This window comes from Budorcas taxicolor, chromosome X (assembly GCF_023091745.1).
Source record: "Budorcas taxicolor isolate Tak-1 chromosome X, Takin1.1, whole genome shotgun sequence".
NCBI lineage: Eukaryota > Metazoa > Chordata > Mammalia > Artiodactyla > Bovidae > Budorcas > Budorcas taxicolor.
Window position 1 is genome coordinate 131353477 of NC_068935.1, and position 24891 is coordinate 131378367.

General features: G+C 43.3%; 1 pseudogene; it reads right to left on the reverse strand.

The window, feature by feature from the left end:
• Positions 1-22933, reverse strand: part of LOC128069670 (aldose reductase-related protein 2-like) — an 83560-nt pseudogene extending 60627 nt beyond the window's left edge.
• Between the last annotated feature and the right edge of the window lie 1958 nt (positions 22934-24891).

The window sequence follows — 24891 nt, forward strand, 5'->3', positions numbered from 1 at the left end:
GTGCCTCAGTTTTTCCCTCTGCAAAATGGAGGGAGGGTACAGTTCCTATCTCATAGGTGTTTTCAGAGGATTGATGAGCTGATATGAGTAAAAGGTTTAGCCAGTGCTTGGCCCCCAGTAAGCAGTCAAAACATATTAGATATCATCTTATGCCCAGGAAGAATGGCCAGATCTGTATTAAAATGTGTTTTACTAGTGACTTTCATAGGTATCCCAAATCAGGACTGACTGAGGTCATTTCGGGCTAATAGGTCTTCCACTAAAAATATCTTGTTGTTAAATAATTTAGGGAGGATTTTGTGATATGAAAGGCTTCATATGAACTCAAATATAACATGACTCCTTTCACCCTCCCACAAGGGATGCTTTTGAGAATTAATTTCCTTAAACTCAAGATGCGATGGTAGAGTAATTTCCATTTCATTCATTTTTATTTTACCCCTCAGCTTATGGGATCTTAGTTCCCCAACCAGGGACTGAACCCCTGCCCTCTGCAGTGAAAGTGTGGAGTCCTAACCACTGAACCACCAGGGAATTCCCTAAATTTTCAATCTCGATAAGAATGACAAGAGTAAAGTCTATTGGTTGGTTCAGTAGACAATCTTTACCGAGGGCAAAGCTAACCCGAAGCGCCAAATCATGAACTTGAAAATGAACCCACACGTAGACATGTCCCTTAGATGGCCACTCCTTCCTGGTCTCTCACAAGCCTGCAGGGGTAACCATGTGTCCCTGGATCTCACTGGGCACACCCTTTTACACGCAAGAGTCCTGGTTTAGAAGATGAATTATAGGGACACCCTAGTCACAGAGAACTCTCACTTTTTCCTGCTGTAAAATGTGTCTTCACTTCATGTACAAATGTAAATGACCCAGCTCTTTAGAGTGGGCATGAAGGATGAGGTCCAAGTGCCCGTGAAGTGCTGCTTCCTCCCCCTTGCTGTCTTCCTGCCTCTTTCCCCTCTTCCCCCTGCTTTTTGTTCCCGTGTCCGAGACATTAAGCCCTGTGCTGCATGCTCAGCCCCTCTTTCTTCTTTCCAAGTGTTCTCTGTATTTTCCCTCTTCTTCCACTGCTCCTTGCCATCAGCTGTTTGTCCTCAGCATGAAGCCTGTGGCATCACTAGAAAGACAGTGGTCTTTTCTGTCCAGCTGCACCAATCTGTCATTACAGAACAGGAGCTGATGTGAAGATGGGGGAATCTGGACTGGTTTAAGTGCTGTGACTCACTATCACACGGTCTAATATTATTTCAGCAGAATATAACAACCATTTCAAACTCCGCTATGGCAGCACTAAGAGTCACTGTTTAAGGCCCTAGGATGAGACCAAAAGATTTTTAGGATCTGGTTTGCTTACAGCACAAGCATATTTCCTGCTTCTCTTCCCAAGTTCATCATTTCTAGAACAACAGCTCAGTAAGTAGGAGGTCTGTGGAGTGTGATTTAATATAGATCATCATCCACAAAAATAGTCCCTCTGTCTTGCTGTAAGTGATTTGAAAGGAAAGCATGGCTGTTGGTGTCTTTTCTCAACTCAGGAGGCACACCAAGTCAAGGAGTCATCCTTGGGATCCTGAACTACTGTCCCACTGGGGTTTGGGGTCAAGGTCAGGATATGGGAAGTCAGGAATCAATGCCTTGTGTTTCCAGGGCCTGTAAGAGTGAGAAGGGACTGTGCTGAACTCAGTCACGCTCCGTCCCTCTCACACACACACTCCTGACTGGAAAAGGGGACCCCACCTCCATGTTCCAAAGACAGCATCACCTGAGCCAGGCCAGGCCTGCAGCCACTCCTGACAGCTCAGAGAAACAATTTCAGATCACATATTGAGCTCACTTTCTAAAACTAAGAGTAAACGAATGCAAATATCCTTTGAATAATTACAATGTCACATCTGAGCGACTGGACCCCAGCAGTTCTCCCAGGCCTGGGTGGTCTCCACTTGTGCAGTTAGAAATGGGAGCTTTGGTTCCTTAACACATGGGCGCTTATGTGGAACCACAAAGGGTCTGAATTCTTTAAGAGCCAAGAGCACACAAGGGCCCCCAGACTCAGACCCAAGGCTCATTAATCAGACACTAGTACTAATATCTCTAAGAACAGGGACACAACTTTCCTGAAGTTCACCTTTATTTTAAATACCTAATTTCCTGAGATGGAGGCAAAATAATTCTAATTCATTCTCATCTGGCTTTGACCTCCATGTGGCCAACAGATGTGTCAGTGGGTTACAAAATATTTTTCTAAAATGAAACAGTGTAGTGGCAAAAGAAATGAAGAACTCCTGCCCTGTTGCCAGACCCCAGCTTCCACCCCTAACAAAGCCTTCACCACGTGATTCTCTTCAAAGCTTCAACTAAATATTAAGCAAGCCTTGCATGAATTGAACAGACGTTGGCAAGAGCTTAGGAATTTAAACATTCTTTGGGTGACTTTAGATTGTTTTCAGGGGACTGCTGTCAGCCCTCCTTTGACGGCCCTGCTTTTAGAGCTGGGAAAAATCCAGCCTGTAACTCTTCAAACTTTCAGAACTGGGGTATCGATAGGCCAAGATGGTGAGTGGCCCTTGTGTCGGCTAACAGACTGACTGCCTGTGGTGTGGAAACCATATGATGAGAGCACACAACTGGCTCCTCCCTGGAGGGCCGCCCAGGCGACGTGCAGCAAGCAGCCTGTGCTCGAAATTCCAGAAGCTCAGCGTCTCAGAGGAACTGCTCGATTTCACGACACAAACTCAGTTATTGAGAACTGCAGTAGAGACACTATTTTTCTGTCCTGACACATAGCCAAACTTCTTGACAAAAGTAACTTTTCTCTTTTTTGGTTCTTCTTTGAGTCATACTCCGTCTTTCTCATTAGCCTGCGTTCAGGTTCTTTGCTTTCAATCTAGATAACCTCGCTGGCAAAAATAAATGGGATCATTTCTCTCTTTCACTGCAAATCTATCAATATTTTCTCATTGCACATATAGTAAAATCTGAAGTCACAACATTGATAAATGTAAAGATACATGTTATAGAATATTAGAATTTAGACAGAATGTATACTACTTATTTAAAACAGCTAAAGATTTAAAACACTCTAAATGTTGATTGATAAGTAACTAATAATGGAATGGAATGGAATGCTCTACATCTGTGTGGTTGAAAAATGAAGAATCTCTTTCTACATTGATGTGTGAAGAACATCAAGCCATAAAGACTTAAATATAAGAGATGAGACCATAAAACTCCTAGAAGAGGACATAGGCAAAATATTCTCTGACACAAACTGTACTTAATGCTTATTTTTATTGCCTTGGTCGGTATCCCAAGGCACTAGAAATAAAAGCAAAAATAAACAAATTGGACCTAATAAAACTTACAAGCATTTGTATGGCAAAGGAAACCATAAACAAAATGAAAGGACAACCTACAGACTATTTAAAAATATTTGCAAATGATGCAACCAACAAAGGCTTAATTTTCAAAATATACAAATAACTTATACAACTTAATAACAACAACAAAAACAACCCAGTCAAAAAATGTGCAGAAGACCTAAATAGATACTTCTCCAAAGACATATAGATGGCCAACAGGCACATGAAAAGATGGTCAACATTGCTAATTATTAGAGAAATGCAAATCAAAACTGCAATGAAGTATCACCTCACACCAGTCAGAATGGTCGTCATCCAAAAGCTACCAACAATAAATGCTGGAGAGGGTGTGGAGAAAAAAGGGAACCCTTCTACACTGTTGGTGAGAATGTAAATAGGTGCATCCACTATGGGAAGAGTACGGAAGTTCCTAAAAAAAACTCAAAATAGAGCTGCCATATGCTCCTACAATCCCACTCCTGGGTATATAAATAGCCAGACAAAACTGTAAGTGAAAAATATACAAGCGCCCCTATGTTCACAGCAACACTATTCACAATAGCCAAGGCATGGAAACAACCTAAAAGCCCTTTTACAGGTGAATGGACAAAAAGGATGTCAGACATGTATACAAGGGAATACTACTCAGCTATAAAAAAGAATGAAATAACGCCACTTGCAGCAACATAGATGGATCTAGAGATGATCATACAAACTAAGGTAAGTCAGAGAAAAGAGAACCCTTGTGTACTCTTCGTGAAAATGTAAATTAGCACAGACACTATGGAAAACAGTATGGTGGTTCCTCAACAAATTAAAAATTGAGTTACCACACAATCCAGCAATTCCACTTCTGGGTTATTTACCCAGAGGAAATGAAAACACTAACTTGAAAAGATATATGTACACCAATGTTCAATGTACTAATGTTAACAATAGCCAAGACATGGAAGCAACCTACATGTCCACTGATTGATGAAAAGATAAGAAAACGTGAGATATATATATATATATATATATATATATATATATATATATAATATGCAATATGTAATGTAACACTTTTCAGCCATAAAAAGAAAATCTTGCCACTTGTAACAACATAAACGAACCTTGAGGGCATTACGCTAAATGACATATGTTAGAAAAAGACAAAGACCACATTAAAAATGGAATATTTTTAAAAAAATCCAAACCATAAAAGCAAACTCAGACATGGAGAACACCATGTTGGCTGCCAGAGGCAGTGGGTTGGGCAGAATGAGTGAAGGACTCAAAAGGTACAAATTTCCAGCTATAAAATAAACATGTCACGGGGATGTCATGTCAGCATGGTAAGTTCAGTTAATAAAACTGTATTGTATATTTGAAAGTTACTAACAGAGAAGGGTTTTTTTGGCCACACGGGGGAGTATGAGGATCCCCAACCAGGGATCACACCTGTGTTCCCTTCAATAGAAGCCCAAAGCCCTAACCATTGGACTGCCAGGGAAGTCCTGAGCAGTTTTGAAGATTAATAGGACCCTGCTCTATAGGAAGTGCTTCAGCTCCAGTAAGGAAATCCACTAGAATACTAGTACAAGAATTCAGATAAACCAGCCATCTTCTGTCCTCGTATTAAGAGACACAGACGGTGGAAAACGAAAGGGAAATGTGACTTGGAAAAGTGCTGTGAAGGACAAACCCCTGAAGAGTGATGGAGTGGAGAGTTCGATGAGATAGTGATCAAGAAGAAAAACAATACCAAAAGTCTTCAAGCCTTTGAGATCTGGACGGGTCAACCTTGAAAAGAAATGTGGGGTCAGTAGAGGGGACCTCCTTAAAACTCAACAACCAAATTAGTCTGAATCGAGATGAGACCAAGCTGTGGAAGGGGCCTGATAGAAAATTTCAGGCTTAATTTCTAGTCTGGAGGTATTGACCCAAGAGAGCAGTTAGTGGGAACAGGGAAGGAATTGTTAAATCCATCTGCCATCTCATTTTCACACTTCAATTTGAGCCCAATTCAAAGTAACAGAGGGTGAAAAATAAGCACGACTCAGCGCCATAAGCTTTGCCATCCACGTGAAAACAATCTGTCTTAATTGACAGCAGCCCTCACGCTCCTGCTTACCTGGCATGTGTGCAAGTCTCCATGTGGCTTTCCTTCCTTTGCACACGTGCACAGATGGGGGTCATGATGCCTGGAACAGTGCAAATAGAGCAAGATTGCTGGGCATTCATCTTTTTCTGACTTGCTCCATTACTCCGGTATGCAATTCCCAGTCACGTTGGGTTATATTTTGCTAAAAACAACAGAAAGAATCTATTTCAAAAGCCCTAAGGGGCAGAAGGCTCTGGCAGAGCCAGCAGCAGGCAGGGATGGGTCTGGGAGCCCCCCAAGGAGAGGTCAGGTCCAGAGGAAGAGGTGGCGTGCCCGCTCCATCTCTGTGTGGATGGCTGCAGTCAAAATGGACTGAGCTCGACCCCTCTCCTCTCTCTGGACCCGGCCATGGATGGCAGCCCTCCACCACACAGAGGCTTCTCCATGCCATCTCCTGGCCGGTGGCCTGGCTGTAAGTGATGTGGACACAGGTCCAAGACGTGTCCCCATGTCCTTGGGCCTGCCGATGCAAAGTGTAGGCGTCCTGCACTTACTCAAAATGATGTGTCAGAGTCTGGCACAGGAAATCAGCTGTGCACACGAAATAAGAGTGATATGTTGTTTTCAGTCTAATAGGAAATGCTGGGTGGGCTTCTCTGCTTGGAGTCATCCCTCTACAGGGCTTTTCCTGTCGCCACAGTTTTAGGTTTGCAGAAGCAGTCCCTGAAGCAAGGGAGCAAACACAAGTGACTGATCTGGGAGGTGGTCTCAGGAAACTTGGCCACAGAGGAGCAGAGGCTGTTGGGAGAGAAGGAAGACAATAAAGAGTGGTGGTGAGCCAGCAATCGCAGCAGGCAGCCGGGGGTCAATCCTGCCGGGGACCTCGGGAGCTGGCCAGTGAGCCTAACCCACGAGACAAGGGAGCTGCAACACCTATCCAGCTCATGTGCCTGAAGGTTCTCCCTAGAATGTTCCCTCTCCAACACTTTGGCTTGCCCGTTGTTTTTCAGTTGCTAAGTTATGTCTGACTCTGCAGCACCATGAACTGCAGCCCGCCAGGCTTCCCTGTTTATCACCAACTCCTGGAGCTTGCTCAAACTCATGTTCACTGGATCAGTGATGCCATCCAACCATCTCACCCTCTGTCATCCCCCTTCTCCTGCCCTCAATCTTTCCCAGCATCAGGGTCTTTTCCAGTGAGTCAGTTCTTCGCATCAGGTGGCCAAAGTATTGGAGCTTCCTTCCAATGAATATTCAGGATTGATTTCCTTTAGGATGGACTGGTTGGATCTCCTTGCAGTCCAAGGGACTCTCAAGAGTCTTCCAACACCACAGATCAAAAGCATCAATTCATTGGTGCTCAGCTGGGGTCAAACCATCTCACCCAAGAAGAAAAATAGCCTTCAGGCTGAGAAACACAGGCACTGCCAGAAAGCAGCTTCTGGCATGTGGAGAGGCAGGCAGAGGGCAGGTGTAGCAACGCCTTGGCTACACCCAGTAATAAAAATCAAGTGTGGGCTCCCTGCAACACCTGGTACCCACAATCCCTCTGCTATGCACACACTCCACAACCATATGCTCTCTTCATCGCTCTGGGTCAGAATCATCTAGAACTGGTAGCCTCCATCTTGCTTTGTGAAATACCCTGGAAATACAAACATGTTCTCGCGAGACAAGCAGAGTGGGGGCCCAAATCTTAGCTCTGCTGCTGATAAGCTGAATGACCCTAGGAAGTGATAAAACTTCTCTGAATCATCTGTAAAATAGAGATAATACCTAATTTGCAAGCTGAGGTGCCGTTGAAGGGAGAGGATGCAAAGAAAATATCTGGCATATATTAAATGCTCTAGATGTTTGTAAAGTTAAATGGCAGGAAGTTGGTGTGACACGTTCCTACTTCTTTTTTTCTTGATTTGAGAAGGCAATATAGTTCAGCTGCTAAACATCCAAAGTGTACCAAAGAGTATAAAATTACCCCTAGAGGGCTTCCCTGCAGAGGGCTCGGGTTCGATCCCTGGTCAGGAAACTAGATCTTACATGCTGCAACTAAAGATCCCACATGCCTGCAACTAAGATCCTGAGCAGCCTAAATAAATACATATTCTTTTAAAAACTTAAAAAAAATGACCCCCAGTTCCACACCTACCCCTAACTCAGAGGAATTATTGTAACCAGTTTCTTTCAGATCATTCAAGATAATTTCTTTGTACATACACCAAAACTATGCAGTATTCTGCATTCTCCTTAAAAAAATTTTATTTTGAGGTCATTCCATGTTAACATATAGAGATTTATGGCCACATTATTCCTGTTATTTTAAGTGGTTTCCTCCTCAATCTTGACTCCCATTTCCTTAGAGTCCTTGAATTCTGGTTTGTCAGGGCTGAAATGAATTTAAGCATCACAGAGTCCAAACCTCTCATGTTACCAACACGGAAGAAAGGCCCGCGAGAGTGGAAGGACTAATGGATAGATGTGAACCTAGTTCTCACATAGTAGCTTTAGACTAGAATAATGCAGATCTGCTGGAGAAAAATCAGTAAACAGAAAAATGTAAAAAGCAAATAGAAAAGCAATTATTTTAGCAGACCCTTGACTTGGGTCCTATCTGAGCTTTCATTATCTCCAAGACCACATTCAGTTCAGTTCAGTCGCTCAGTTGTGTCCGACTCTTTGAGAACCCATGAACTGTAGCGCACCAGGCCTCCCTGTCCATCACCAACTCCCGGAGTTCACTCAGACTCACGTCCACCGAGTCCGTGATGCCATCCAGCCATCTCATCCTCTGTCGTCCCCTTCTCCTCCTGCCCCAAATCCCTCCCAGCATCAGAGTCTTTTCCAATGAGTCAGCTCTTCGCATGAGGTGGCCATAGTACTGGAGTTTCAGCTTAAGCATCATTCCTTCCAAAAAAGTCCCAGGGCTGATCTCCTTCAGAATGGACTGGTTGGATCTCCTTGCAGTCCAAAGGACTCTCAAGAGTCTTCTCCAACACCACAGTTCAAAACCATCAATTTTATGGTGCTCAGCTTTCTTTATAGTCCAACTCTCACATCCATACATGACTACTGGAAAAACCATAGCCTTGACTAGACGGACTTTGTTGGCAAAGTAATGTCTCTGCTTTTGAATACGCTATCTAGGTTGCTCATAACTTTCCTTCCAAGGAGTAAGCGTCTTTTAATTTCACGGCTGCAGTCACCAGCTGCAGTGATTTTGGAGCCCCCCAAAATAAAGTCTGCCACTGTTTCCCCACCTATTTCCCATGAAGTGATGGGACCAGAGGCCATGATCTTCGTTTTCTGAATGTTGAGCTTTAAGCCAACTTTTTCACTCTCCACATTCACTTTCATCAAGAGGCTTTTTAGTTCCTCTTCACTTTCTGCCATACGGGTGGTGTCATCTGCATATCTGAGGCTATTGATATTTCTCCCAGCAATCTTGATTCCAGCTTGTGCTTCATCCAGTCCAGCATTTCTCATGATGTTCTCTGCATATAAGTGAAATAAGCAGGGTGACAATATATAGCCTTGAGGTACTCCTTTCCTATTTGCAACTAGTCTGTTGTTCCATGTCCAGTTCTAACTGTTGCTTCCTGACCTGCATACAGGTTTCTCAAGAGGGTTCTGTAAAAAGGGAACTTGATTGTTCACAGACTCGTTTGTTTGGAAAGTGTCCAGCATCTATCAGAGTGGAGGTGATTCTAACAGGCATGAGAATAATATTCTGGAGCCAATCTCTTTGGCCAAAAGGTGTTCACTGGATAGTGCAGAGTATTAAATATTAAATACTATTTCATACATATTAAATATTGCAGATTGTGAAGTGAGAGGATTGAGCAGGGTATTAAATATCTCAGACAGTCATGAAGAGGGCTTCCATCAGTCTGTGGGACATGGAGCTAGAGCAACCCCAATTTTGTGTGGGCTCCACACTGCCCCTCTGCAGGTAGTGGGTGAGCTTCAGCAGGGGTAAACTGTGAGGGCAGGCTAAGGAACCTGGTTTGGAGTTTTGCCCATTGCATATGGTGGCAGGGCAATGGCACGAGGAAGCTGGGTGTGTTGATGAGAAGATGTTCAAGGCCAGCCATGTATTCTGTACTGGGTAGGGAAACCAGGCCAGGACTGGGCTGCTGGATGGGGGGGGAAGACAGATGGATGTTCATGGGCATGAGGAGAAGGTGTGTTAGACATGAGGCAAGGTCAAGGACACTGTGGTTGGATAGATATTGAGATTTAAGGGGCTGGAAGGAGCGATGATGAGTTAGACGTGATCCACAGCAGGGCTGTGGAAGGGGGCTAATGATACAGAGCAGAAATGGCCACTGATGGGAGATCTCTGAAGAGATCTTATCCCCACCACTCCAGTCTGAGTGTACATACTGATGCCTACAGTCCATTTTGTAGGGTTATGCATAGTTTAATTAGCCTTCCACCTTTCGTGGATGTAATATAGTTGTGTACTCAGCATCCTCTTGTAAGTGTAATTGTTTGGCTTTGCTAAAACAACATATGGTAAATTACATGTCCATTGCACATAAATCATGGATAATGGGTCCAAGCCCAGAAACTTGGAGGGCTAGCTTCCCAGGCTGGTGGATCATGACAGACTAACCATTTGCTTTAATGAAACCCAGGCAGCATTACCATTTTGCTATTGCATTATTATTTGCGGGTGCATTTGCTTTACGTACTGCAGTTTTGCTGATCTTGCAGTGTTGTACACACTAATGAATTCTGGTAACAACAGAAAGAATGCTTTCTAATCTTTCTCCACATAAAATAACTGATCTGAGAGACTGTGAGGGCTATTTGAATGTCTTCCTATGATGAATTATTACCTGAGTGGTAGTGACATTTTAATATTGAGCACACTGGTCCCATTACCTAAAAATGGGAGTTTGGACTTAGCAACAAATCTTTGTTCTAGCAACTGACTCATCTCACTTCATTGCTGTCTATTTCCACAGGGATGACGTTGCTTAAAACTCCACATTCAGAAAACTAAGGTCATGGCATCCGGTCCCATCACTTCATGGCAAATAGATGGGGAAACAATGGAAACAGTGACAGACTTTATTTTTCTGGGCTCCAAAATCACTGCAGATGGTAACTGCAGCCATGAAATTAAAAGACGCTTGCTCCTTGGAAGAAAAGTTATGACCAACCTAGACAGCATATTGAAAAGCAGAGACATTACTTTGCCAACAAAGGTCCATCTAATCAAAGCTATGGTTTTTCCAGTGGTCATGAATGGATGTGAGAGTTGGACTATATAGAAAGCTGAGCACCAAAGAACTGATGCTTTTGAACTGTGGTGTTGGAGAACACTCTTGAGAGTCCCTTGGACTGCAGGCAGATCCAACCTGTCAATCCTAAAGGAAATCAGTCCTGGATATTCATTGGAAGGACTGATGCTGAAGCTGAAACTCCAATACTTTGGCCACCTGATGGGAAGAACTGACTCATTGGAAAAGACCCTGAAGCTGGAAAAGATTGAAGGCAGGAGGAGAAGGGGATGACAGAGGATGAGACGGTTGGATGACATCACTGACTCAATGGATACGAATTTGAGTCGACTCCGGGAGTTGGTGATGGACAGGGAGGCCTGGCGTGCTGCAGTCCATGGGGTCACAAAGAGTCAGACACGACTGAGCAACTGAACTGAACTGAACTGACGTACTTTGAGCAGGGTATATATGTTCAGCTGGGACCTTTCAGCAAATTAGGAAACACATCCAAGGGAAACCCTGGATTTATTCTGCCATATTTGCTATGGGCTCTGGAATGAAAGGAAATGGCACTCCATGCCAGTATTCTTGCCTGGAGAATTTCATGGACAGAGGAGCCTGGTGGGCTACAGTCCATGGGATTGCAAAAGAGTTGGACCCAACTGAGCAACTAACACTTTCACTTTCACTGGAATGAAAGGCATCAACTCTTTGCTGGACTTTAACCTTTGACACTTTTTTGTGGCTACAAATCCAACCCTTCAAGACAGTAAGTGAACCCACTGGGCAAATGTCTTTACTAAGCTCTTTGGGTGTTCTGATACTCAGTTTCAAGGCACGCCGGCCGGGGGCGGGGGCGGGGGGGCGGTGGGGGGCGGGGTGAGGATCGGGGTGCTCTCCCAACACTTCCAACAAGCAAATGTTCGGATATCAGCTGAGGGTCCTACAGTTCAACTCGATTCTGACACTATCGAGCTAGAGGCAGCCTCAGATGGCACAGGTTAAGAATTCCTGCTGTGTGGTTCCCCACCTCCAGTTCAGATGCCAACTGCAAGTCCAGGTTGTACTTCTGACCAATGGGCTATAAACCAGTGGTTTCCATGTCTCTCTGCTTGGGTTCAATTCATTTGCTGGAGTGGCTCACAGAACTCCAAGAAATATTCTACTTACTAAACGGCCTATTGGATATAAAAGGATGTAAACTCAGGAACTGGCTTCCCAGGTAGCTCAGTGGTAAAGAATCCGCCTGGATGAGGAAATGGCAATACAAGAATCCAGTATTCTTGCCTGGAGAATCCCATGGACAGAGGAGCCTGGCGGGCTACAGTCCATGGGGTCGCAGAGTCGGACACAACTGAGGGACTAAGGAGGGTCGCAGGCAAACTCAGGAATAGCCAGGTGAAAGACACCAAGGGCAGGTATGGGGAAAGGGCACAGAACTTCCAAGTCCTCTGCAAATGCCCCATTCTCCCCAAATCTCCCCATATTCACCAACTGGAAGTTCTCCGAACCCCATCCTTTTGGGGTTTCATGGAAGCGTCATTGTATTAGTCACAGTTGATTAAACCATTGGCCATTGGCAACTGATTCAACCGCCAGCCCCTCTCCTCTCCCTGGAAGTTATGGGGAGCTGAAAGTTCCAACCTTCCAGTCCCCAGCTTGGTTCCCCTGCAACACCGCCCCTCCCCTCTCAGATCTTTCCCAGAAGTTACTTATCAGCATAACAAAAAACACCTTAACGGCTCTTTTCACTTAGGAAATTCCACGGGTTTTAACATCTCTGTACTAGAAATGGGGACCAAGACCAAATTTTTATTTCATCTAAAGCACAGTATCGTATATCCCCTGTGTTAACCCCCAGTCTGAAACGACAAGGCAGTATTAAAGTAATATGTCCACTTAGCTGAAGAAGTGGCATTTAATTACATTATGTGTTTTTTATTTAACCCAGTGAATACCTTGTTATTATGTGCAGTTCTTTCACTTAGATTTGGTGGATGGTGAGTTTCCTGTCTTTGTAGTAGTATTTTCACCAGAAAAAAGCAATATGTTATAAAGAGTTTTTACATCAAGCTTCTTTGTAGATTTGCCTCCCTGAAGACTCAAAAATCTTTCAGATGAGTTGGCTGTTAAAAATCCTCTCTTGTCACGCAGCAACAGTGACATCTGCTGGCCAGCATTAGACATTGTTACTTTGGAAAGTGCCACAGAAGGTTTTCCTTTTTAAAAATGGTCTTTGTTGTTGTCGTGGCTGTTGTTTTTTATTTTAAAAATTGTTTCTGGGACTTCTCTAGTGGCCCAGAGACTAAGATTCCTCACTCGCAGTGCAGAGGGCCCGGGTTCGATCCCTGGTCACAGAACTAGATCCTGTAAGTCTCAATTAAAAGATTCTGCGTGCCTCAACTAAAACTCAGAGCAGTCAAATAAGTAAAATACATTAAAAAATTTTTAAAAATTGGTTCTTTTGCATATATAGTTCATAACATATAGTAAGTCTTGGGTAGGAGGCTTAAGTTAGAGTCACGTTTCTACAAAGGATGAAGGTGGCCCTGGCGACATAGTTTGCAGGGTTCAGTATAAAATAAAAATGTGGGGGCTGCTTGTTCGCAAATTAAGAATTTCAAGATGGTGACCACAGAGCAGATAGCCAACTGCATGACTGCACCAGTCACAAGCTCTGAAGTGGTACAAGCAGATAGAATAGGGGGTTCCCTGGAGAAAGGCAGGCTTCCCTTGTGGCTCAGCTGGTAAAGAATCCGCCTGCAACACAGGAGACCCCAGTTAATCCCTGGGTTGGGAAGATCCCCTGGAGAAGGGAAAGGCTTCTCACTCCAGTATTCTGGCCTGGAGAACTTCATGGACTGTATAGTTCATGGGGTCACAAAGATTCAGACACGACTGAATGACTTTCACTTTCTGGAGAAGGAGAAGCAGACAAGGCTTTCTTGACCTAAGGGAAACCATATTTGGTCTAAGCCATTTTGTGATCTAAGCCTGGCCACAATGCTTGCCCTTGAACAGGTCCTCAGCAATGAATGATTTTTTTTTCTTTTTTAAAAAAATAATTAATTTATTTTAATTGGAGGCTAATTACTTTACAGTATTACAGTGGTTTTGCCATATATTGACATGAATCAGCCACGGGTGTACACGTGTTCCCCATCCTGAACCCCCTCCCACCTCCCTCCCCATCCCATCCCTCAGGGTCATCCCAGTGCACCAGCCCTGAGCACCCTGCCTCATGAATCAAACCTGGACTGGCGGTCTGTTTCACATATGGTAATATTCATGCTTCAATGCTATTCTCTCAAATCATCCCACCCTCACCTTCTCTCACAGAGTCCAAAAGACTGTTCCTTTACCTCTGTGTCTCTTCTGCTGTCTTACATATAGGGTCGTTGTTACCATCTTTCTAAATTCCATATATATGCGTTAGTATACTGTATTGGTGTTTTTCTCTTTCTGACTTACTTCACTCTGTACAATAGGCTCCAGTTTCATCCACCTCATAAGAACTGATTCAAACGCATTCTTTTTGATGGGTGAGTAATACTCCACTGTGTATATGTACCACAGCTTTCTTATCCATTCATCTGCTGATCGACATCTAGGTTGCTTCCATGTCCTGGCTATTGTAAACAGTGCTGCAATGAACACTGGGGTACACGTGTCTCTTTCAGTTCTGGTTTCCTCAGTGTGTATGCCCAGCAGTGGGATTGCTGGGTCATATGGCAGTTCTATTTCCAGTTTTTTAAGGAATCTCCACACTGTTCTCCATAGTGGCTGTACTAGTTTGCATTCCCACCTACAAGGTAAGAGGGTTCCCTTTTCTCTGCACCCTCTCCAGCATTTAAGCAATGAATGATCTTAAGGGAAGTGAGGGAATGCAGGAACGAAGGGAAAGCAGTCAAGAGACAGTTGTTCTGTCAGTAAGTTCTGTTCTACTCTTTTCGACCCCATGGACTGTAGCCTGGCAGGCTCCTCTGTTTTCCACTATCTCCCAGACTTCTAGTTCCTCCTCAAGGGATACATATCACAATCTAATCCAGTCTCTGAGTTCTGCAGGGACTAACATTCCCACCCAGGTGGCGGATGGAATGATGATATTGACCCTTCTGACTTTAATCAACTAAAGCCTGGACTCTGTCCACCTTGGCCCCAATTCTATGCTGAATTCTGCTTTTGCTCAAGCACCTTCATGAATATGCATGTACCCTTAACTTAAAACTTCCCAGATGTGCTATTCCAGGAGACATTGCTTTGGGAAAGAAGCCCAGTTTTCTGCTTACTTGAAACAAGTAATAATAAAGTCTTCCTTCTCCTTATCTTTGGCTTGGTTGTGTTTTTCACTGAACTCAGATCAAGAGGCCACTCACTTTTTTGGTAACGGTGGGTCCCCAAAGCCTGGGGGCCAAGAGGGGCCCAGCTCTCATCTTCAGTACAGAGGGCAAGTGGGTGTCAACCGAATGGGTTTCAGGCCCACTAAAGAGGGACTGAGAGGAAAGTGGCTTAAAGGGGGAGATACAGTGAGTAGAACTGTCTCAGCAATAAATGACTTCAACAACAACAAAAACTTCCCCCAAAATGACATGTTTAAAGGTAAACTTGAGATTTACCTCTGCATGACAACTCAGAGGGCATTTTTTTCAATATTATGTTTTCTGTTTCCTTTAGATCTAACAAAAACCAGGATTTCAGTGAGCATTGACAAAAGAAAACCACTGAGGGCTAAGGCAGGCTTGGCTGTACCTGATCTGAAGGCCCACCGGGCCCCACCCCAGGGAGGAATTATCCTGGCAAGAAGACGTCTGCTGGGTCTGGTGGGCCACACACCAAAACCGAGTAGGACTCGGTTTTATATTCAAAATAACCTCAGATTAGGGAAAATGATTAGTCCTGAACTCAGAGTAGGAGGATGAAGATTTTGATGTCCCAAAGCATCTGGGAATGTCAGGAAACCTGGAAAAGGGGAGGGTGTTATTGCACTGACGGGTAGAGTTCAGGAAACCGAAACGCCCATCAACAGATGTGTATAAAGAGAAGGTGTGGCACATCTATAGAATGGAATATCTGTCAGCCATACAAAAGCATAAAGCAATGCCATTGGCAGCAACCTGGCGGGACACAGACATGAGAAAAGTCAGTGCAGTAAGTCAGGCAGAGAAAGACAGAGATCAGATGATCCCCCTTATAGCTGGAGTCTCAAATGGTACAAATAAACCCATCTACAAAAGAGAAGGGGACTAAAGCCTTAGAACATGAACTTAAGGTGATCAAAGGGGATGGTGTGAGGGGAAAGAGGGAAAACAGGGATGTCCTTATGTAGGTACACCCACTACAATACTGAGAATAGAGAATTCTGAAAAGCCTACTCTTGAGGTGAGGCTACTCCATTTCACAGTCTGTAATAACTGATCTAGAAACAGAACTGAAAGGAGGACACATGTGTACATGTAATTCTGCATCAAGTTGCTGTACCGCTAAAATAAACACATCATATTAAACCCACTAGATGCCAACAAAGTATTGAAATGCAAATAATGAGAACCTAGCCCTTGGATATTTGTCAGGGAGCAATAAACTGGAATCCACAGCCCAGAAATACGACTTTCCCTAACCTCTGTGTGTGTGCTCAGTTGCATCCGTCTCTTTCGGACCCCAAGGACTGTAGTCCTCCAGGCTCCTCTGTCCACTGCAATTCTCCAGGCAGGAATACTGGAGAGGGTTGCAGCTGCCCTACCTCCAGGGGATCTTCCAACCCAGGGATCAAACCCAGGTATCGAACCCAGGTCTCTAGCATTGCAGGCAGAATATTTACCATCTGAGCCACCAGGGAAACCCAGCCTAACCTCTGCTTTCTCAAATAGACAAAGTGGGGCAGTAGGAAATGCTGCCACCTTGTGGAAATTTTCTATAACTACATCGTTAAAACACGACCTTAAGGACACTACTTATTCAAAAGGTCTGCGGGGCTGTAAAAATCACCTGTCTTCACGAAATGGGGCTTCCCTGGTGGCTGAGACGGTAAAGAATCTGCCTGTAATGCAGGAGACACCAGTTAGATCTCTGGGTTGGGAAGATCCCCTGAAGAAGGGAATGGCAACTCACTTCAGAATTCTTGCTTGGGAATCCCATGGCCAGAGGAGTCTGGTGCGTATGTAGAATGGAATATCACTCCGTCATAGAAAAGAATGAAATAATGCCATTTGCAGAAACACGGAGGGACCTAGGCTCGATAAACTTCAGTGTGGTAAGTCACAGAACAACTTTTATCATATTATACCACTTATAGTTGGAATCTAAAATGATACAAATAAAATACACTCGTTTACAAAAGAGAAGAGAAATCACAGCCTTCAAAAAGAAACTGAAGGTGACCAAATGGCACGGTTGGGGGGGGGGGGGAGGAGGGGAATAAATAAGGTAGTCTGTATGAAGGCACATCTACTACAATATTCAAAATGGAGAATCAGAAAAAACCTACTGTTTAGCTGAGGCTACTCCACTTCATACTCTTTAATAACTGATCTGGAAACAGAAGCAAACCGAGTACACATGTGTACATATATATATGCATCAAGCTGCTTGTACTGCCACTTGATGCTCTTGAACTGTGGTGTTGGAGAAGACTCTTGAGAGTCCCTTGGAAGGCAAGGAGATCCAACCAGGCCATCCTGAGGGAAATCAATCCTGAATTTTCATTGGAAGAACGGATGCTGAAGCTCAAGCTCAAGCTCCAATACTTGGGACCACCTGATGCGAAGAACTGACTCATTGGAAAAGACCCTGATGCTGGGGAAGATTGAAGGCAGGAGGAGAAGGGGACGACAGAGGATGAGATGGTTGGATGGCATCACCAATTCAATGGAAATAAGTTTGAGTAAGCTCCAGGAGTTGGTGATGGACAGGGAAGCCTAGCGTGCTGCAGTCCATGGGGTCGCAGAGTCGGACACGACTGAATTGAACTGAACTGAACCGCTAAAATAAACACATCATATTAAACCCACAAGATGCCAATAAAATATTGAAATGCAGAGTAATGAGATCCTGGCCCTTGGGTGTTTATCGGAGCACAATACCCTAGAATCCACAACCCAGGAACAAACTTTCCGTAACCTCTGGTTTCCCATCTATGCAGAGTGGGGCAGTAGGAAATGCTGCCGTCTTGTGGACACTTTCTGTAATTTCATTTTTTAAACGGGAACTTCTGGGCATTCAAAAGGCCTGTCTGGCTCTAAAAATCACCTGCCCTCCAGAAATATACTGCGGAAGGGTGCCATGAAAGAATTCAAAATAGGGCGGGTTTTTCAGAAGTCAATTAAAGAGAGAAATTGTATGGGCGATCCTTCTTTCTTTCTTCGTTTTTTTGTTTGTTTAATAAACGCTGATGAGAAGATGATTCATGACAGGAAAGCCATGAATGTTCCCATTCAGAGACGAATTGATTTTTTAATTAGATAGAGTTCGTATAAAGAATATAATATCACTCCCTCATAGAAAAGAATGAAATAATGCCATGTGCAGGAACATAGGGGGCTTATGGGGCTCTGTAAATCACCTGCCCTCAAGAAATATACTGGGCAATGGTGACAATAAAAAATCCAAAGCAGGGCCAATCTTCCAGAAGTCAATTAAAGATGTACATTGTATGGGTGGTCTTTCTTTTTTCTTTTCTTTCCTTTTCTTTTACAAAAGCTCATGAGAAGATGATTCTCATCTCTCATTATTAGCGAAATGCATATCAAACTTCATCAAGTGTCAGCTAGCCCCAGACAGAATGGCTATCATGTAAAATATAACAAGAATAAATGTGGGACAAGGATTGGAGATAAAAGGCAACACTTCCACTCTGTGCTGAAATTGGTAGCAGGCACTACGGGGCACAGAACGGAGGTACCTTGAGATACTACATATAGAGTACCCTGTGCTGTGGTGCTCAGTTGCTCAGTCGTGTCCAATTCTCTGCAAGCGCATAGACTGTAGCCCGCCAGGCTCCTCTGTCCATGGGATTCTCCAGGCAAGAATACTGGAGTGGATTGCCATGCTCTCCTCCAGGGGATCTTCCCCACCCAGGGACTGAACCTAGCTCTCCCGCACTGCAGGCAGTTTCTTTACTGTCTGAGCCACCAGGGAAGCCCATAGACCCTATCATCCTGCAATTCCACTCCTAAGCACATATTCCCAGAAAACTATAACTGGTAAAGACACATGCCCTCCTATATTCATTGTGGCGCTATTTACAACAGCAAGGACATGAAAACCATGAATGTACCCATCCATAGCAGAATCCATAGCAGAATGGAAAATATAGAATGTGGTGCATCTATAGAATGGAATGTCATGCAGCCATACAAAAGAATGAGATAATGCCATTTGCAGCGACATGGAGGGGCCTAGACCTGATAAAATCAGTGAGGTGAGTCAGACAGAGAAGGACAGATATCATATGATACCATTTATAGCTGGAGTCTAAAATGACAGCAAAAATGCTCGTTTACAAAAGAGAAGGGGACTCACCGCCTTAGAAAACAAACTGTAGGTGATCAAAGGGGATGTTTTTTGTGGGGCGGGGGCATAAATCAGGATGGCCTTATGAAGGTGCATCCACTATTATACTGAAAATAGAGAATTCCAAAAAGCCTACTCTTTAGCTAAGGCCACCCCACTTCACGCTCTGTAATAACTGATCTGGAAACAGAAACCAAAGGAGTATACCTCTGTATACCTCAATCAAGATGCTGTGTGGCTAAAATAAACTCATCATATTAAACCCACTATATGCCAATAAAATATTGAAATGCAAGTAATGAGACCCTAGCCCTTGGATGTTTATCTTGGCATAGTACACTAGAATTCACAAAACAGGAACATGACTTTCCCTAACCTCTGGTTTCTCATCTAGACACAGTGGGGCAGTGTGAAATGCTGTCGCCTTGTGGACACTTCCTGTAACTACATCCTTAAAAAAATGGGACCCTTCTGGACTTGTTCAGTCACTTAGTCCTGTCTGACTCTTTCTGACTCCATGAACTGCAGCACACCAGGCCTCCCTGTCCTTCATTATCTTCGAGAGTTTGCTCAAACTCACATCCATTGAGTCGGTAATGCCATCCAACCATCTCATCTTTTGTCACCCCTTTCTCCTCCTACCTTCAATCTTTCACAGCATCAGGGACTTTCCTAACAAGTCAGTTCTTCACATCAGGTGGCCAAAGTATTGGAGCTTCAGCATCAGTCCTTTCAATGAATATTCAGGACTGATCTCCTTTAGGATGGACTGGTTGAATCTCCTTGCAGTCCAAGGTACTCTCAAGAGTCTTCTCCAACACCACAGTTCAAAAGCATCAATTCTTCGGTGCTCAGCCTTCTTTATGGTCCAACTCTCACATCCATACATGACCACTGGAAAAACCATAGCTTTGACTAGATGGACCTTTGTCGGCAAAGTAATGTCTCTGCTTTTTAATAATGCTGTCTAGGTTGGTCATAGCTTTTCTTCCAAGGAGCAAGCATCTTTTAATTTCACGGCTGCAGTCACCATCTGCAGTGATTTTGGAGCCCAAGAAAATAAAGTCTGACACTGTTTCCACTGTTTCCCCATCTATTTGCCATGAAGTGATGGGACCAAATGCCATGATCTTCTTTTTTTGAATGTTGAGTTTTAAGCCAACTTTTTCGCTCTTCTCTTTCACCTTCATCAAGAGGCTTTTTAGTTCCTCTTCACTTCTGCCATAAGGATGGTATAATCTGCATATCTGAGGTTATTGATATATCTCTGGGCAGTCTTGATTCACATGCTAGCAAGTTAATGCTCAAAATCCTCCAAGCTAGGCTTCAACAGTATGTGAACCAAGAACTTCCAGATGTTCAAGCTGGATTTAGAAAAGGCAGAGGGACCAGAGATCAAATCGTCAACACCTGTTAGATCATAGAAAAAGCAAGAGAATTCCAGAAAAGCATCTACTTCAGCATCATTGACTACGTTAAAGCCTTTGACTATGTGGATCACAACAAACTGTAGACAATTCTTAAAGAGATGGGAACACAAGACCATCTTACCTGCCTCCTGATAAATTTGTATGCAGGTCAGGAAGTAACAGTTAGAACTGGACATAGAACAACAGACTTGTTCCAAATTGGGAAAGGAGTACATCAAGGTTGTATATTGTCACCCTGCTTAGCAGGCACATACATGGGGCTCTAAAAATCACCTGCCCTCAAGAAATGCACTGGTGAAGGGTGTGGAAAAAGAATTCAAAACAGGGCTGTCTTTCAAGACCAAGTTTAAGAGGCATATATTTGCAATGTTCTTCTTTCCTCTTAAAAACCCATGAAACATTGCAAAACATCACTAGTTTTTAGAGATATGCATATCAAAGCTACATTGAGGTGTCACTTTGCACCCGTAGATTCGACACCATTGAAAAGTCTACAAAGAATTACTGCGGGAGGAAAAGGAATCCTCCTACTTCATTGTTGGGAATGCAATTTGTAACAGACACCGTGGAGAAGTGTTAGGAGGTTACTTAAAAAACTACATATGGAGCTACCATATATTCGGAAGTCTCACCCTATTCATATACTCCAAGGAAACCATAAGTCAGTAAAACTCATGTACCTCAACAATCATTGCAGTGGAATTCACAATAGCCCAAATGGAAGCCACCAAAATGTACACCCACAGATGAATGGAAAAGAAGATGTGGTATATATACACAGTGGAATATTTACAAAGCCGTAATAAGGAATGAAATAATGGCATTTGCAGCAACATGGATGTACCTGGGATGAGCAAGCTCAATGAAGTCAGAGAGTGAAGACAAATATCATGATTTCACATTTAGGTGGAGTGTAAAAATTGATAGTTGTAAACTAATTTGCTAAATAGAAACAGACTGAGAAGAGAAAGGTATGGTTACTGAAGAGGGATGGTGGGTAGAAGGGATAAATTAGGGCATTGGGGTTATCATATATATATATATATACACACACTAATGCAAATAAAATAATCAACAAAGACTTACTGATTACTGATATATTTCACATATATATATTTGCATTACTGATATACACCAGAAACTAATAAAATATTTATATCAACTGTATGCTTCATGCATATTTTTACAAAATTATTGTAAATCAGATTGTTCATTATGATTTCCCAAGAACATTTCAACCCTCAAAGAAGAAACTGTAGGCTTTATTTTGTCATCTGTTATGATCATAACAGTCATTATTTCTGAGCATGGGATGTGACTCATGCAAAAATCACTAGTTTACACTTCGAAGAAAATAGAAACAGTATTTCATGTGGTCACAAACTAGACTTATTCTTCAGCAGGGAAACACTCCACGTGTTGAAAAATAGCCATGTCCTAACCCTTTACTGGGTTAATTCATTGTTTCATTGATTCAAACACATGTTTATTGGCTGGGGACACTGCGGCCAGCTCTGCGGGGATAGAGGCATCCACAGAGTATGCAGGACTGCTGTCCTCCAGGAGTTTAAAGTATCACAGAGGAGACAGACTAGAAACTGACAAGTACGACCATGCATACACAGCACAGGGACGGTGAGGTGGACCATGCTCTAGAATCGTGGGAGGGGTGTGTCACCAAACCTGGGGAGTTCTGGCTTCTCTGGGGACACAAAGCTTAAAATCAGACCTTAGTGCCCACAGAACAACTTAGCCAGGAGGATGTGATCTGTGATGGTTTCAGTTTTCTCTATGAAGTTGGAGGAGAGCCAACTGCAGAGAGCCAACACCATGGTAGCAGGTTTGAGAAGAGTGGAGAATGTTCTACTCATCTGCCATGTTGTTTCATTCTTTGAAAAATGGTATTGTGTTGAATATTTAAGCACAATCATCTGGCTTAGTAATTTACACACACCCACACAGACACACACACACACACACACACACACACACACACTGAGATGTCTAACTTCTACCCCTGGCCCTGTCCATCTCTTTCCTCCTGCCCCATGATTATAATTTTTCTATACTAAGTATTTAAGTGTGAATACAAGCAAAGTTAACTAAATGTTCTCTTCTGTTTCCCCTTTCTTAATTAAATGTAAGTGTGGCAGAGACAATATTCTGTGCTCACCAAGTTCCCCCTTTTTTCTGCTCTCTGATGAACACAGGAAAACTATATTTCCCAGCCTCCTTTGCTGCTAGGTTGAGGCCAATAGGAGGTGGGCAGAGGTTGATTACACCATCTCTGCGCCAACCTCCCATCCCCACCCCCACCGCCATGACTCCTGAGTGGTGTTTGCACTCTCTCTCTTTGGCTATGACTTCAAAGGCTACAGATTTAAGATGGTGGCATGTAGATCTCTGAGTCACCTGACTCACACTGAGTTGTGCCATGAGCAAGAAAGAAATATGGATTATGTTAAGCTGCTGAGATGTCATACAGTCAGTTCCCTACATATGAACCTTCAAGTTGTGAACTTTCACAGATGCTAACGTGTATCTCATTCCAGCAAGGAATGAGAACCTGGGCCATCAACATTAGGTGTGAGTGACATTGCAGCCTGCCCTCCATCTCCTATTGCTGATGACCCTTTAACTCAACCATCTTCTAGCTCCTTTTCCTCCTCCAGTCAGTAACTCTTCTTGCTTGTTGACACGATGCAAGCTATTTTACTGTACTACTGTGCTTTTCAAGGTACTGTAATGTATGACTAAAATGTTTAATTTTTTGTTTTTTTTTTTGTATTATTTGTGCAAAAAGTATTATAAGCCCATTATAGTTGGCATATAGTAACTATGTGTTAGCTGGGTACCTAGGCTACTTCGTTGGACTTATGAACACACTCTCGGAATGGAACTTGTTCATATGTAGGGGACTTACTGTAGTTTGTTACTGCACATAGTGTGCCCACGAGAAGAAAGGACATGAACAATATTAATCTGAACCTTCAGTTAATTTTACTTAAAACAATATATCCTGAAGACCTTTCCATTTTCTTAATAGGTACACAATATTCCATTTTATGGCTCAATGGGTAAAGAATCTGCCTGCAATGCAGGAGACAGGTTCAATCCCTGGGTTTGGAAGATCCACTGGAGCAGGAAATGGCAACTCATTCCAGTATTCTTGCCTGGGAAATTCTGTGGACAGAGGAGCCTGGCGAGCTATAGTCCATGGGATTGCAAAGAATCAGGCATAACTGAGCAACTAAGCTAAGCAGGATTGTTCCATTTTGTAGAGGCATCATAAGTTATTTAAGTATTAGTTCCTTTAAAACGGACATGGCTTATTTCTACTCTCTTGCCATTATGCACATACATCTTTATGATAATATGGTAACTGGAGAATGTCTCAAGTGATTGATGTGGAAAATGGAGAAAAGATTTGACAAGGGAAACACAATAGGGTTGCAGCAACACTGAGACCCAGTTGACTGGAGACATCATAAATATGCTGTGGTGCGAATCTGACACATTCTCTGCTTTTTCTCTAAAGCTGCTCAGAGCCTCAGGAGAAGCTGGGGAAAGGCAGATAGGTGGACCCAGTGAGGGTGGGGTTATGGGAGGCTGAGTTGAGAGCTGGTCAACAAGCAGGGGGAATGAAGACCTTGGTAGTAGAGTGGTTGACATGTTGCTCCAAGTTACCTGAGCTGAATAGGGAAGGAGGTGAACAAACAAAGAGGGGGCTGGTAGGGAGAAAGTGTAGGGGCCAATGGGCTAGAGTCTTGATAAAACTGAGGAACCGAGTAGTATTGGAAGTGAGTGAGAGAGAGTTGGAAGAAAGGAGTCCTTAATTCAAGTGCCAGATATTTGAGTTTGAGACTTCAGAGTTGATAGATGTCCTCCCAGACAAAAGTCAGCTCTAGGAAGTGACCATATGGCCAGTGTGGAATAGAAGAGAAAGTCATCCTGGTGAAGAGAACAAGAAAATTAGAGGCAGGATTTTCTATGTGACATTCACTTGAATGTTAGACTTCTGGGAATCTGATAGGATTTGGCATGAAGAATAAGATTATGACCCGAAACTAAAATATTTAAAAGGCTTCAGGGATTTCTTAACTTGAATTCATGAATCCCTAAATGACCTAGGAATAGGCTTTAGGAAGTCATAAACCCCAACCCTGAATTTACATATAAAATAGCATGTGGATATGTATTTTCACATTTTCTTAGGAAAGGGCCAGTGACTTTTGTTAGTTTCTCAAAGGGTTCATGATCTTCTAGGCCCACCTCTCAAC